Here is a 15,182-nt window from a genome sequence, read left to right on the forward strand (position 1 = left end):
GATCGGTCAAAGCTGACCCTGGTTAAAACACCAAGCCATGTACACTCTCAACCACCCTAAACACCAACTTCAGCTTGACAAAAAGTACCACAAAAAGAGGGGTCCAAACCACTCCTAAGGTTCTGAAACGTGCTCCTAAACACTTTCTGGAGGAACACTTTTGGCCTCTCAACCTTAGGCAAATTTTCACTCTCCCAACTCACTTATATGGGGGATCTTCAAATGCTCATAACTCCAGAACCCTAAGTCCTAGAGACTCAAGGGTGGTACCGTTGGACTCGGGGTACACACAAATGGGGGGGGTAGGACAAGGTCCCATGTCTCTATCTTTCTCCCCTGAGGATCGGTCAAAGCTGACCCTGGTTAAAACACCAAGCCATGTACACTCTCAACAACCCTAAACACAAACTTCAGCTTGACAAAAAGTACCACAAAAAAAGGGGTCCAAACCACTCCTAAGGCTCTGAAACGTGCTCCTAAACACTGTCTGGAGGAACACTTTTGGCCTCTCACCCTTAGGCAAATTTTCACTCTCCCAACTCACTTATATGGGGGATCTTCAAATGCTCATAACTCCGGAACCCTAAGTCCTAGAGACTCAAGGGTGGTACCGTTGGACTCGGGGTACACACAAATGGGGGGGTAGGACAAGGTCCCATGTCTCTATCTTTCTCCCCTGAGGATCGGTCAAAGCTGACCCTGGTTAAAACACCAAGCCATGTACACTCTCAACAACCCTAAACATCAACTTCAGCTTGACAAAAAGTACCACAAAAAGAGGGATCCAAACCACTCCTAAGGTTCTGAAACGTGCTCCTAAACACTTTCTGGAGGAACACTTTTGGCCTCTCACCCTTAGGCAAATTTTCACTCTCCCAACTCACTTATATGGGGGATCTTCAAATGCTCATAACTCCGGAACCCTAAGTCCTAGAGACTCAAGGGTGGTACCGTTGGACTCGGGGTACACACAAATGGGGGGGTAGGACAAGGTCCCATGTCTCTATCTTTCTCCCCTGAGGATCGGTCAAAGCTGTCCCTGGTTAAAACACCAAGCCATGTACACTCTCAACAACCCTAAACACCAACTTCAGCTTGACAAAAAGTACCACAAAAAGAGGGGTCCAAACCACTCCTAAGGCTCTGAAACGTGCTCCTAAACACTTTCTGGAGGAACACTTTTGGCCTCTCACACTTTGGCAAATTTTCACTCTCCCAACTCACTTATATGGGGGATCTTCAAATGCTCATAACTCCGGAACCCTAAGTCCTAGAGACTCAAGGGTGGTACCGTTGGACTCGGGGTACACACAAATGGGGGGGTAGGACAAGGTCCCATGTCTCTATCTTTCTCCCCTGAGGATCGGTCAAAGCTGACCCTGGTTAAAACCCCAACTTTTCACTCTCCCAACTCACTTATATGGGGGATCTTCAAATGCTCATAACTCCGGAACCCTAAGTCCTAGAGACTCAAGGGTGGTACCGTTGGACTCGGGGTACACACAAATGGGGGGGTAGGACAAGGTCCCATGTCTCTATCTTTCTCCCCTGAGGATCGGTCAAAGCTGACCCTGGTTAAAACACCAAGCCATGTACACTCTCAACAACCCTAAACACCAACTTCAGCTTGACAAAAAGTACCACAAAAAAAGGGGTCCAAACCACTCCTAAGGCTCTGAAACGTGCTCCTAAACACTTTCTGGAGGAACACTTTTGGCCTCTCACCCTTAGGCAAATTTTCACTCTCCCAACTCACTTATATGGGGGATCTTCAAATGCTCATAACTCCGGAACCCTAAGTCCTAGAGACTCAAGGGTGGTACCGTTGGACTCGGGGTACACACAAATGGGGGGGTAGGACAAGGTCCCATGTCTCTATCTTTCTCCCCTGAGGATCGGTCAAAGCTGTCCCTGGTTAAAACACCAAGCCATGTACACTCTCAACAACCCTAAACACCAACTTCAGCTTGACAAAAAGTACCACAAAAAGAGGGGTCCAAACCACTCCTAAGGCTCTGAAACGTGCTCCTAAACACTTTCTGGAGGAACACTTTTGGCCTCTCACACTTTGGCAAATTTTCACTCTCCCAACTCACTTATATGGGGGATCTTCAAATGCTCATAACTCCGGAACCCTAAGTCCTAGAGACTCAAGGGTGGTACCGTTGGACTCGGGGTACACACAAATGGGGGGGTAGGACAAGGTCCCATGTCTCTATCTTTCTCCCCTGAGGATCGGTCAAAGCTGACCCTGGTTAAAACACCAAGCCATGTACACTCTCAACAACCCTAAACATCAACTTCAGCTTGACAAAAAGTACCACAAAAAGAGGGGTCCAAACCACTCCTAAGGCTCTGAAACGTGCTCCTAAACACTTTCTGGAGGAACACTTTTGGCCTCTCACCCTTAGGCAAATTTTCACTCTCCCAACTCACTTATATGGGGGATCTTCAAATGCTCATAACTCCAGAACCCTAAGTCCTAGAGACTCAAGGGTGGTACCGTTGGACTCGGGGTACACACAAATGGGGGGGTAGGACAAGGTCCCATGTCTCTATCTTTCTCCCCTGAGGATCGGTCAAAGCTGACCCTGGTTAAAACACCAAGCCATGTACACTCTCAACAACCCTAAACACCAACTTCAGCTTGACAAAAAGTACCACAAAAAAAGGGGTCCAAACCACTCCTAAGGCTCCGAAACGTGCTCCTAAACACTTTCTGGAGGAACACTTTTGGCCTCTCACCCTTAGGCAAATTTTCACTCTCCCAACTCACTTATATGGGGGATCTTCAAATGCTCATAACTCCGGAACCCTAAGTCCTAGAGACTCAAGGGTGGTACCGTTGGACTCGGGGTACACACAAATGGGGGGGTAGGACAAGGTCCCATGTCTCTATCTTTCTCCCCTGAGGATCGGTCAAAGCTGTCCCTGGTTAAAACACCAAGCCATGTACACTCTCAACCACCCTAAACACCAACTTCAGCTTGACAAAAAGTACCACAAAAAGAGGGGTCCAAACCACTCCTAAGGTTCTGAAACGTGCTCCTAAACACTTTCTGGAGGAACACTTTTGGCCTCTCACCCTTAGGAAAATTTTCACTCTCCCAACTCACTTATATGGGGGATCTTCAAATGCTCATAACTCCGGAACCCTAAGTCCTAGAGACTCAAGGGTGGTACCGTTGGACTCGGGGTACACACAAATGGGGGGGTAGGACAAGGTCCCATGTCTCTATCTTTCTCCCCTGCGGATCGGTCGAAGCTGACCCTGGTTAAAACCCCAAATTTTCAATCTCCCAACTCACTTATATGGGGGATCTTCAAATGCTCATAACTCTGGAACCCTACGTCCTAGAGACTCAAGGGTGGTACCGTTGAACTCGGGGTACACACAAATGGGGGGGTAGGACAAGGTCCCATGTCTCTATCTTTCTCCCCTGAGGATCGGTCAAAGCTGACCCTGGTTAAAACACCAAGCCATGTACACTCTCAACCACCCTAAACACCAACTTCAGCTTGACAAAAAGTACCACAAAAAGAGGGGTCCAAAACACTCCTAAGGTTCTGAAACGTGCTCCTAAACACTTTCTGGAGGAACACTTTTGGCCTCTCACCCTTAGGAAAATTTTCACTCTCCCAACTCACTTATATGGGGGATCTTCAAATGCTCATAACTCTGGAACCCTTAGTCCTAGAGACTCAAGGGTGGTACCGTTGGACTCGGGGTACACACAAATGGGGGGGAAGGACAAGGTCCCATGTCTCTATCTTTCTCCCCTGAGGATCGGTCAAAGCTGACCCTGGTTAAAACACCAAGCCATGTACACTCTCAACCACCCTAAACACCAACTTCAGCTTGACAAAAAGTACCACAAAAAGAGGGGTCCAAACCACTCCTAAGGTTCTGAAACGTGCTCCTAAACACTTTCTGGAGGAACACTTTTGGCCTCTCACCCTTAGGAAAATTTTCACTCTCCCAACTCACTTATATGGGGGATCTTCAAATGCTCATAACTCCGGAACCCTAAGTCCTAGAGACTCAAGGGTGGTACCGTTGGACTCGGGGTACACACAAATGGGGGGGTAGGACAAGGTCCCATGTCTCTATCTTTCTCCCCTGAGGATCGGTCAAAGCTGACCCTGGTTAAAACACCAAGCCATGTACACTCTCAACCACCCTAAACACCAACTTCAGCTTGACAAAAAGTACCACAAAAAGAGGGGTCCAAACCACTCCTAAGGTTCTGAAACGTGCTCCTAAACACTTTCTGGAGGAACACTTTTGGCCTCTCACCCTTAGGAAAATTTTCACTCTCCCAACTCACTTATATGGGGGATCTTCAAATGCTCATAACTCCGGAACCCTAAGTCCTAGAGACTCAAGGGTGGTACCGTTGGACTCGGGGTACACACAAATGGGGGGGTAGGACAAGGTCCCATGTCTCTATCTTTCTCCCCTGCGGATCGGTCGAAGCTGACCCTGGTTAAAACCCCAAATTTTCACTCTCCCAACTCACTTATATAGGGGATCTTCAAATGCTCATAACTCCGGAACCCTAAGTCCTAGAGACTCAAGGGTGGTACCGTTGGACTCGGGGTACACACAAATGGGGGGGGGGGGGGGGGGGGGTAGGACAAGGTCCCATGTCTCTATCTTTCTCCCCTGAGGATCGGTCAAAGCTGACCCTGGTTAAAACCCCAAATTTTCACTCTCCCAACTCACTTATATGGGGGATCTTCAAATGCTCATAACTCCGGAACCCTAAGTCCTAGAGACTCAAGGGTGGTACCGTTGGACTCGGGGTACACACAAATGGGGGGGTAGGACAAGGTCCCATGTCTCTATCTTTCTCCCCTGAGGATCGGTCAAAGCTGTCCCTGGTTAAAACACCAAGCCATGTACACTCTCAACCACCCTAAACACCAACTTCAGCTTGACAAAAAGTATCACAAAAAGAGGGGTCCAAACCACTCCTAAGGCTCTGAAACGTGCTCCTAAACACTTTCTGGGGGAACACTTTTGGCCTCTCACCCTTAGGCAAATTTTCACTCTCCCAACTCACTTATATGGGGGATCTTCAAATGCTCATAACTCCGGAACCCTAAGTCCTAGAGACTCAAGGGTGGTACCGTTGGACTCGGGGTACACACAAATGGGGGGGTAGGACAAGGTCCCATGTCTCTATCTTTCTCCCCTGAGGATCGGTCAAAGCTGACAATGGTTAAAACACCAAGCCATGTACACTCTCAACAACCCTAAACACCAACTTCAGCTTGACAAAAAGTATCACAAAAAGAGGGGTCCAAACCACTCCTAAGGCTCTGAAACGTGCTCCTAAACACTTTCTGGAGGAACACTTTTGGCCTCTCACCCTTAGGCAAATTTTCACTCCCCCAACTCACTTAGATGGGGGAACTTCGAATGCTCATAACTCCGGAACCCTAAGTCCTAGAGACTCAAGGGTGGTACCGTTGGACTCGGGGTACACACAAATGGGGGATAGGACAAGGTCCCATGTCTCTATCTTGCTCCACTGAGGATCGGTTAAAACTGACCCTGGTTAAAACCCCAAATTTTCACTCTCCCAACTCACTTATATGGGGGATCTTCAAATGCTCATAACTCCGGAACCCTAAGTCCTAGAGACTCAAGGGTGGTACCGTTGGAATCGGGGTACACACAAATGGGGGGGAAGGACAAGGTCCCATGTCTCTATCTTTCTCCCCTGAGGATCGGTCAAAGCTGACCCTGGTTAAAACACCAAGCCATGTACACTCTCAACCACCCTAAACACCAACTTCAGCTTGACAAAAAGTACCACAAAAAGAGGGGTCCAAACCACTCCTAAGGTTCTGAAACGTGCTCCTAAACACTTTCTGGAGGAACACTTTTGGCCTCTCACCCTTAGGAAAATTTTCACTCTCCCAACTCACTTATATGGGGGATCTTCAAATGCTCATAACTCCGGAACCCTAAGTCCTAGAGACTCAAGGGTGGTACCGTTGGACTCGGGGTACACACAAATGGGGGGGTAGGACAAGGTCCCATGTCTCTATCTTTCTCCCCTGAGGATCGGTCAAAGCTGACCCTGGTTAAAACCCCAAATTTTCACTCTCCCAACTCACTTATATGGGGGATCTTCAAATGCTCATAACTCCGGAACCCTAAGTCCTAGAGACTCAAGGGTGGTACCGTTGGACTCGGGGTACACACAAATGGGGGGGAACGACAAGGTCCCATGTCTCTATCTTTCTCCCCTGAGGATCGGTCAAAGCTGACCCTGGTTAAAAACCCAACTTTTCACTCTCCCAACTCACTTATATGGGGGATCTTCAAATGCTCATAACTCCGGAACCCTAAGTCCTAGAGACTCAAGGGTGGTACCGTTGGACTCGGGGTACACACAAATGGGGGGGTAGGACAAGGTCCCATGTCTCTATCTTTCTCCCCTGAGGATCGGTCAAAGCTGACCCTGGTTAAAACACCAAGCCATGTACACTCTCAACAACCCTAAACACCAACTTCAGCTTGACAAAAAGTACCACAAAAAAAGGGGTCCAAACCACTCCTAAGGCTCTGAAACGTGCTCCTAAACACTTTCTGGAGGAACACTTTTGGCCTCTCACCCTTAGGCAAATTTTCACTCTCCCAACTCACTTATATGGGGGATCTTCAAATGCTCATAACTCCGGAAACCTAAGTCCTAGAGACTCAAGGGTGGTACCGTTGGACTCGGGGTACACACAAATGGGGGGGTAGGACAAGGTCCCATGTCTCTATCTTTCTCCCTTGAGGATCGGTCAAAGCTGACCCTGGTTAAAACACCAAGCCATGTACACTCTCAACAACCCTAAACATCAACTTCAGCTTGACAAAAAGTACCACAAAAAGAGGGGTCCAAACCACTCCTAAGGCTCTGAAACGTGCTCCTAAACACTTTCTGGAGGAACACTTTTGGCCTCTCACCCTTAGGCAAATTTTCACTCTCCCAACTCACTTATATGGGGGATCTTCAAATGCTCATAACTCCAGAACCCTAAGTCCTAGAGACTCAAGGGTGGTACCGTTGGACTCGGGGTACACACAAATGGGGGGGAAGGACAAGGTCCCATGTCTCTATCTTTCTCCCCTGAGGATCGGTCAAAGCTGACCCTGGTTAAAACACCAAGCCATGTACACTCTCAACCACCCTAAACACCAACTTCAGCTTGACAAAAAGTACCACAAAAAGAGGGGTCCAAACCACTCCTAAGGTTCTGAAACGTGCTCCTAAACACTTTCTGGAGGAACACTTTTGGCCTCTCACCCTTAGGAAAATTTTCACTCTCCCAACTCACTTATATGGGGGATCTTCAAATGCTCATAACTCCGGAACCCTAAGTCCTAGAGACTCAAGGGTGGTACCGTTGGACTCGGGGTACACACAAATGGGGGGGTAGGACAAGGTCCCATGTCTCTATCTTTCTCCCCTGAGGATCGGTCAAAGCTGACCCTGGTTAAAACACCAAGCCATGTACACTCTCAACCACCCTAAACACCAACTTCAGCTTGACAAAAAGTACCACAAAAAGAGGGGTCCAAACCACTCCTAAGGTTCTGAAACATGCTCCTAAACACTTTCTGGAGGAACACTTTTGGCCTCTCAACCTTAGGCAAATTTTCACTCTCCCAACTCACTTATATGGGGGATCTTCAAATGCTCATAACTCCAGAACCCTAAGTCCTAGAGACTCAAGGGTGGTACCGTTGGACTCGGGGTACACACAAATGGGGGGGGTAGGACAAGGTCCCATGTCTCTATCTTTCTCCCCTGAGGATCGGTCAAAGCTGACCCTGGTTAAAACACCAAGCCATGTACACTCTCAACAACCCTAAACACAAACTTCAGCTTGACAAAAAGTACCACAAAAAAAGGGGTCCAAACCACTCCTAAGGCTCTGAAACGTACTCCTAAACACTGTCTGGAGGAACACTTTTGGCCTCTCACCCTTAGGCAAATTTTCACTCTCCCAACTGACTTATATGGGGGATCTTCAAATGCTCATAACTCCGGAACCCTAAGTCCTAGAGACTCAAGGGTGGTACCGTTGGACTCGGGGTACACACAAATGGGGGGGTAGGACAAGGTCCCATGTCTCTATCTTTCTCCCTTGAGGATCGGTCAAAGCTGACCCTGGTTAAAACCCCAAATTTTCAATCTCCCAACTCACTTATATGGTGGATCTTCAAATGCTCATAACTCCGGAACCCTAAGTCCTAGAGACTCAAGGGTGGTACCGTTGGACTCGGGGTACACACAAATGGGGGGGTAGGACAAGATCCCATGTCTCTATCTTTCTCCCCTGCGGATCGGTCGAAGCTGACCCTGGTTAAAACCCCAAATTTTCACTCTCCCAACTCACTTATATGGGGGATCTTCAAATGCTCATAACTCCGGAACCCTAAGTCCTAGAGACTCAAGGGTGGTACCGTTGGACTCGGGGTACACACAAATGGGGGGGTAGGACAAGGTCCCATGTCTCTATCTTTCTCCCCTGAGGATCGGTCAAAGCTGTCCCTGGTTAAAACACCAAGCCATGTACACTCTCAACCACCCTAAACACCAACTTCAGCTTGACAAAAAGTACCACAAAAAGAGGGGTCCAAACCACTCCTAAGGTTCTGAAACGTGCTCCTAAACACTTTCTGGAGGAACACTTTTGGCCTCTCACCCTTAGGAAAATTTTCACTCTGCCAACTCACTTATATGGGGGATCTTCAAATGCTCATAACTCCGGAACCCTAAGTCCTAGAGACTCAAGGGTGGTACCGTTGGACTCGGGGTACACACAAATGGGGGGGTAGGACAAGGTCCCATGTCTCTATCTTTCTCCCCTGCGGATCGGTCGAAGCTGACCCTGGTTAAAACCACAAATTTTCACTCTCCCAACTCACTTATATGGGGGATCTTCAAATGCTCATAACTCCGGAACCTTAAGTCCTAGAGACTCAAGGGTGGTACCGTTGGACTCGGGGTACACACAAATGGGGGGGTAGGACAAGGTCCCATGTCTCTATCTTTCTCCCCTGAGGATCGGTCAAAGCTGTCCCTGGTTAAAACACCAAGCCATGTACACTCTCAACCACCCTAAACACCAACTTCAGCTTGACAAAAAGTACCACAAAAAGAGGGGTCCAAACCACTCCTAAGGCTCTGAAACGTGCTCCTAAACACTTTCTGGAGGAACACTTTTGGCCTCTCACACTTTGGCAAATTTTCACTCTCCCAACTCACTTATATGGGGGATCTTCAAATGCTCATAACTCCGGAACCCTAAGTCCTAGAGACTCAAGGGTGGTACCGTTGGACTCGGGGTACACACAAATGGGGGGGAAGGACAAGGTCCCATGTCTCTATCTTTCTCCCCTGAGGATCGGTCAAAGCTGACCCTGGTTAAAACCCCAAATTTTCACTCTCCCAACTCACTTATATGGGGGATCTTCAAATGCTCATAACTCCGGAACCCTAAGTCCTAGAGACTCAAGGGTGGTACCGTTGGACTCGGGGTACACACAAATGGGGGGGTAGGACAAGGTCCCATGTCTCTATCTTTCTCCCCTGAGGATCGGTCAAAGCTGACCCTGGTTAAAACACCAAGCCATGTACACTCTCAACAACCCTAAACACCAACTTCAGCTTGACAAAAAGTACCACAAAAAGAGGGGTCCAAACCACTCCTAAGGTTCTGACACGTGCTCCTAAACACTTTCTGGAGGAACACTTTTGGTCTCTCACCCTTAGGCAAATTTTCACTCTCCCAACTCACTTATATGGGGGATCTTCAAATGCTCATAACTCCAGAACCCTAAGTCCTAGAGACTCAAGGGTGGTACCGTTGGACTCGGGGTACACACAAATGGGGGGTAGGACAAGGTCCCATGTCTCTATCTTTCTCCCCTGAGGATCGGTCAAAGCTGACCCTGGTTAAAACCCCAAATTTTCACTCTCCCAACTCACTTATATGGGGGATCTTCAAATGCTCATAACTCCGGAACCCTAAGTCCTAGAGACTCAAGGGTGGTACCGTTGGACTCGGGGTACACACAAATGGGGGGTAGGACAAGGTCCCATGTCTCTATCTTTCTCCCCTGAGGATCGGTCAAAGCTGACCCTGGTTAAAACCCCAAATTTTCACTCTCCCAACTCACTTATATGGGGGATCTTCAAATGCTCATAACTCCGGAACCCTAAGTCCTAGAGACTCAAGGGTGGTACCGTTGGACTCGGGGTACACACAAATGGGGGGGTAGGACAAGGTCCCATGTCTCTATCTTTCTCCCCTGAGGATCGGTCAAAGCTGACCCTGGTTAAAACCCCAACTTTTCACTCTCCCAACTCACTTATATGGGGGATCTTCAAATGCTCATAACTCCGGAACCCTAAGTCCTAGAGACTCAAGGGTGGTACCGTTGGACTCGGGGTACACACAAATGGGGGGGTAGGACAAGGTCCCATGTCTCTATCTTTCTCCCCTGAGGATCGGTCAAAGCTGACCCTGGTTAAAACACCAAGCCATGTACACTCTCAACAACCCTAAACACCAACTTCAGCTTGACAAAAAGTACCACAAAAAAAGGGGTCCAAACCACTCCTAAGGCTCTGAAACGTGCTCCTAAACACTTTCTGGAGGAACACTTTTGGCCTCTCACCCTTAGGCAAATTTTCACTCTCCCAACTCACTTATATGGGGGATCTTCAAATGCTCATAACTCCGGAACCCTAAGTCCTAGAGACTCAAGGGTGGTACCGTTGGACTCGGGGTACACACAAATGGGGGGGAAGGACAAGGTCCCATGTCTCTATCTTTCTCCCCTGAGGATCGGTCAAAGCTGACCCTGGTTAAAACCCCAAATTTTCACTCTCCCAACTCACTTATATGGGGGATCTTCAAATGCTCATAACTCCGGAACCCTAAGTCCTAGAGACTCAAGGGTGGTACCGTTGGACTCGGGGTACACACAAATGGGGGGGTAGGACAAGGTCCCATGTCTCTATCTTTCTCCCCTGAGGATCGGTCAAAGCTGTCCCTGGTTAAAACACCAAGCCATGTACACTCTCAACCACCCTAAACACCAACTTCAGCTTGACAAAAAGTACCACAAAAAGAGGGGTCCAAACCACTCCTAAGGTTCTGAAACGTGCTCCTAAACACTTTCTGGAGGAACACTTTTGGCCTCTCACCCTTAGGAAAATTTTCACTCTCCCAACTCACTTATATGGGGGATCTTCAAATGCTCATAACTCCGGAACCCTAAGTCCTAGAGACTCAAGGGTGGTACCGTTGGACTCGGGGTACACACAAATGGGGGGGTAGGACAAGGTCCCATGTCTCTATCTTTCTCCCCTGCGGATCGGTCGAAGCTGACCCTGGTTAAAACCACAAATTTTCACTCTCCCAACTCACTTATATGGGGGATCTTCAAATGCTCATAACTCCGGAACCCTAAGTCCTAGAGACTCAAGGGTGGTACCGTTGGACTCGGGGTACACACAAATGGGGGGGTAGGGTAAGGTCCCATGTCTCTATCTTTCTCCCCTGAGGATCGGTCAAAGCTGACCCTGGTTAAAACACCAAGCCATGTACACTCTCAACCACCCTAAACACCAACTTCAGCTTGACAAAAAGTACCACAAAAAGAGGGATCCAAACCACTCCTAAGGCTCTGAAACGTGCTCCTAAACACTTTCTGGAGGAACACTTTTGGCCTCTCACCCTTAGGCAAATTTTCACTCCCCCAACTCACTTAGATGGGGGAACTTCGAATGCTCATAACTCCGGAACCCTAAGTCCTAGAGACTCAAGGGTGGTACCGTTGGACTCGGGGTACACACAAATGGGGGATAGGACAAGGTCCCATGTCTCTATCTTGCTCCACTGAGGATCGGTTAAAACTGACCCTGGTTAAAACCCCAAATTTTCACTCTCCCAACTCACTTATATGGGGGATCTTCAAATGCTCATAACTCCGGAACCCTAAGTCCTAGAGACTCAAGGGTGGTACCGTTGGAATCGGGGTACACACAAATGGGGGGGAAGGACAAGGTCCCATGTCTCTATCTTTCTCCCCTGAGGATCGGTCAAAGCTGACCCTGGTTAAAACACCAAGCCATGTACACTCTCAACCACCCTAAACACCAACTTCAGCTTGACAAAAAGTACCACAAAAAGAGGGGTCCAAACCACTCCTAAGGTTCTGAAACGTGCTCCTAAACACTTTCTGGAGGAACACTTTTGGCCTCTCACCCTTAGGAAAATTTTCACTCTCCCAACTCACTTATATGGGGGATCTTCAAATGCTCATAACTCCGGAACCCTAAGTCCTAGAGACTCAAGGGTGGTACCGTTGGACTCGGGGTACACACAAATGGGGGGGTAGGACAAGGTCCCATGTCTCTATCTTTCTCCCCTGAGGATCGGTCAAAGCTGACCCTGGTTAAAACCCCAAATTTTCACTCTCCCAACTCACTTATATGGGGGATCTTCAAATGCTCATAACTCCGGAACCCTAAGTCCTAGAGACTCAAGGGTGGTACCGTTGGACTCGGGGTACACACAAATGGGGGGGAACGACAAGGTCCCATGTCTCTATCTTTCTCCCCTGAGGATCGGTCAAAGCTGACCCTGGTTAAAAACCCAACTTTTCACTCTCCCAACTCACTTATATGGGGGATCTTCAAATGCTCATAACTCCGGAACCCTAAGTCCTAGAGACTCAAGGGTGGTACCGTTGGACTCGGGGTACACACAAATGGGGGGGTAGGACAAGGTCCCATGTCTCTATCTTTCTCCCCTGAGGATCGGTCAAAGCTGACCCTGGTTAAAACACCAAGCCATGTACACTCTCAACAACCCTAAACACCAACTTCAGCTTGACAAAAAGTACCACAAAAAAAGGGGTCCAAACCACTCCTAAGGCTCTGAAACGTGCTCCTAAACACTTTCTGGAGGAACACTTTTGGCCTCTCACCCTTAGGCAAATTTTCACTCTCCCAACTCACTTATATGGGGGATCTTCAAATGCTCATAACTCCGGAAACCTAAGTCCTAGAGACTCAAGGGTGGTACCGTTGGACTCGGGGTACACACAAATGGGGGGGTAGGACAAGGTCCCATGTCTCTATCTTTCTCCCTTGAGGATCGGTCAAAGCTGACCCTGGTTAAAACACCAAGCCATGTACACTCTCAACAACCCTAAACATCAACTTCAGCTTGACAAAAAGTACCACAAAAAGAGGGGTCCAAACCACTCCTAAGGCTCTGAAACGTGCTCCTAAACACTTTCTGGAGGAACACTTTTGGCCTCTCACCCTTAGGCAAATTTTCACTCTCCCAACTCACTTATATGGGGGATCTTCAAATGCTCATAACTCCAGAACCCTAAGTCCTAGAGACTCAAGGGTGGTACCGTTGGACTCGGGGTACACACAAATGGGGGGGAAGGACAAGGTCCCATGTCTCTATCTTTCTCCCCTGAGGATCGGTCAAAGCTGACCCTGGTTAAAACACCAAGCCATGTACACTCTCAACCACCCTAAACACCAACTTCAGCTTGACAAAAAGTACCACAAAAAGAGGGGTCCAAACCACTCCTAAGGTTCTGAAACGTGCTCCTAAACACTTTCTGGAGGAACACTTTTGGCCTCTCACCCTTAGGAAAATTTTCACTCTCCCAACTCACTTATATGGGGGATCTTCAAATGCTCATAACTCCGGAACCCTAAGTCCTAGAGACTCAAGGGTGGTACCGTTGGACTCGGGGTACACACAAATGGGGGGGTAGGACAAGGTCCCATGTCTCTATCTTTCTCCCCTGAGGATCGGTCAAAGCTGACCCTGGTTAAAACACCAAGCCATGTACACTCTCAACAACCCTAAACACCAACTTCAGCTTGACAAAAAGTACCACAAAAAGAGGGGTCCAAACCACTCCTAAGGTTCTGACACGTGCTCCTAAACACTTTCTGGAGGAACACTTTTGGTCTCTCACCCTTAGGCAAATTTTCACTCTCCCAACTCACTTATATGGGGGATCTTCAAATGCTCATAACTCCAGAACCCTAAGTCCTAGAGACTCAAGGGTGGTACCGTTGGACTCGGGGTACACACAAATGGGGGGTAGGACAAGGTCCCATGTCTCTATCTTTCTCCCCTGAGGATCGGTCAAAGCTGACCCTGGTTAAAACCCCAAATTTTCACTCTCCCAACTCACTTATATGGGGGATCTTCAAATGCTCATAACTCCGGAACCCTAAGTCCTAGAGACTCAAGGGTGGTACCGTTGGACTCGGGGTACACACAAATGGGGGGTAGGACAAGGTCCCATGTCTCTATCTTTCTCCCCTGAGGATCGGTCAAAGCTGACCCTGGTTAAAACCCCAAATTTTCACTCTCCCAACTCACTTATATGGGGGATCTTCAAATGCTCATAACTCCGGAACCCTAAGTCCTAGAGACTCAAGGGTGGTACCGTTGGACTCGGGGTACACACAAATGGGGGGGTAGGACAAGGTCCCATGTCTCTATCTTTCTCCCCTGAGGATCGGTCAAAGCTGACCCTGGTTAAAACCCCAACTTTTCACTCTCCCAACTCACTTATATGGGGGATCTTCAAATGCTCATAACTCCGGAACCCTAAGTCCTAGAGACTCAAGGGTGGTACCGTTGGACTCGGGGTACACACAAATGGGGGGGTAGGACAAGGTCCCATGTCTCTATCTTTCTCCCCTGAGGATCGGTCAAAGCTGACCCTGGTTAAAACACCAAGCCATGTACACTCTCAACAACCCTAAACACCAACTTCAGCTTGACAAAAAGTACCACAAAAAAAGGGGTCCAAACCACTCCTAAGGCTCTGAAACGTGCTCCTAAACACTTTCTGGAGGAACACTTTTGGCCTCTCACCCTTAGGCAAATTTTCACTCTCCCAACTCACTTATATGGGGGATCTTCAAATGCTCATAACTCCGGAACCCTAAGTCCTAGAGACTCAAGGGTGGTACCGTTGGACTCGGGGTACACACAAATGGGGGGGAAGGACAAGGTCCCATGTCTCTATCTTTCTCCCCTGAGGATCGGTCAAAGCTGACCCTGGTTAAAACCCCAAATTTTCACTCTCCCAACTCACTTATATGGGGGAT

Source organism: Toxotes jaculatrix, chromosome 9, assembly GCF_017976425.1.
Source record: "Toxotes jaculatrix isolate fToxJac2 chromosome 9, fToxJac2.pri, whole genome shotgun sequence".
In the NCBI taxonomy this organism is placed as follows: Eukaryota; Metazoa; Chordata; class Actinopteri; family Toxotidae; genus Toxotes; species Toxotes jaculatrix.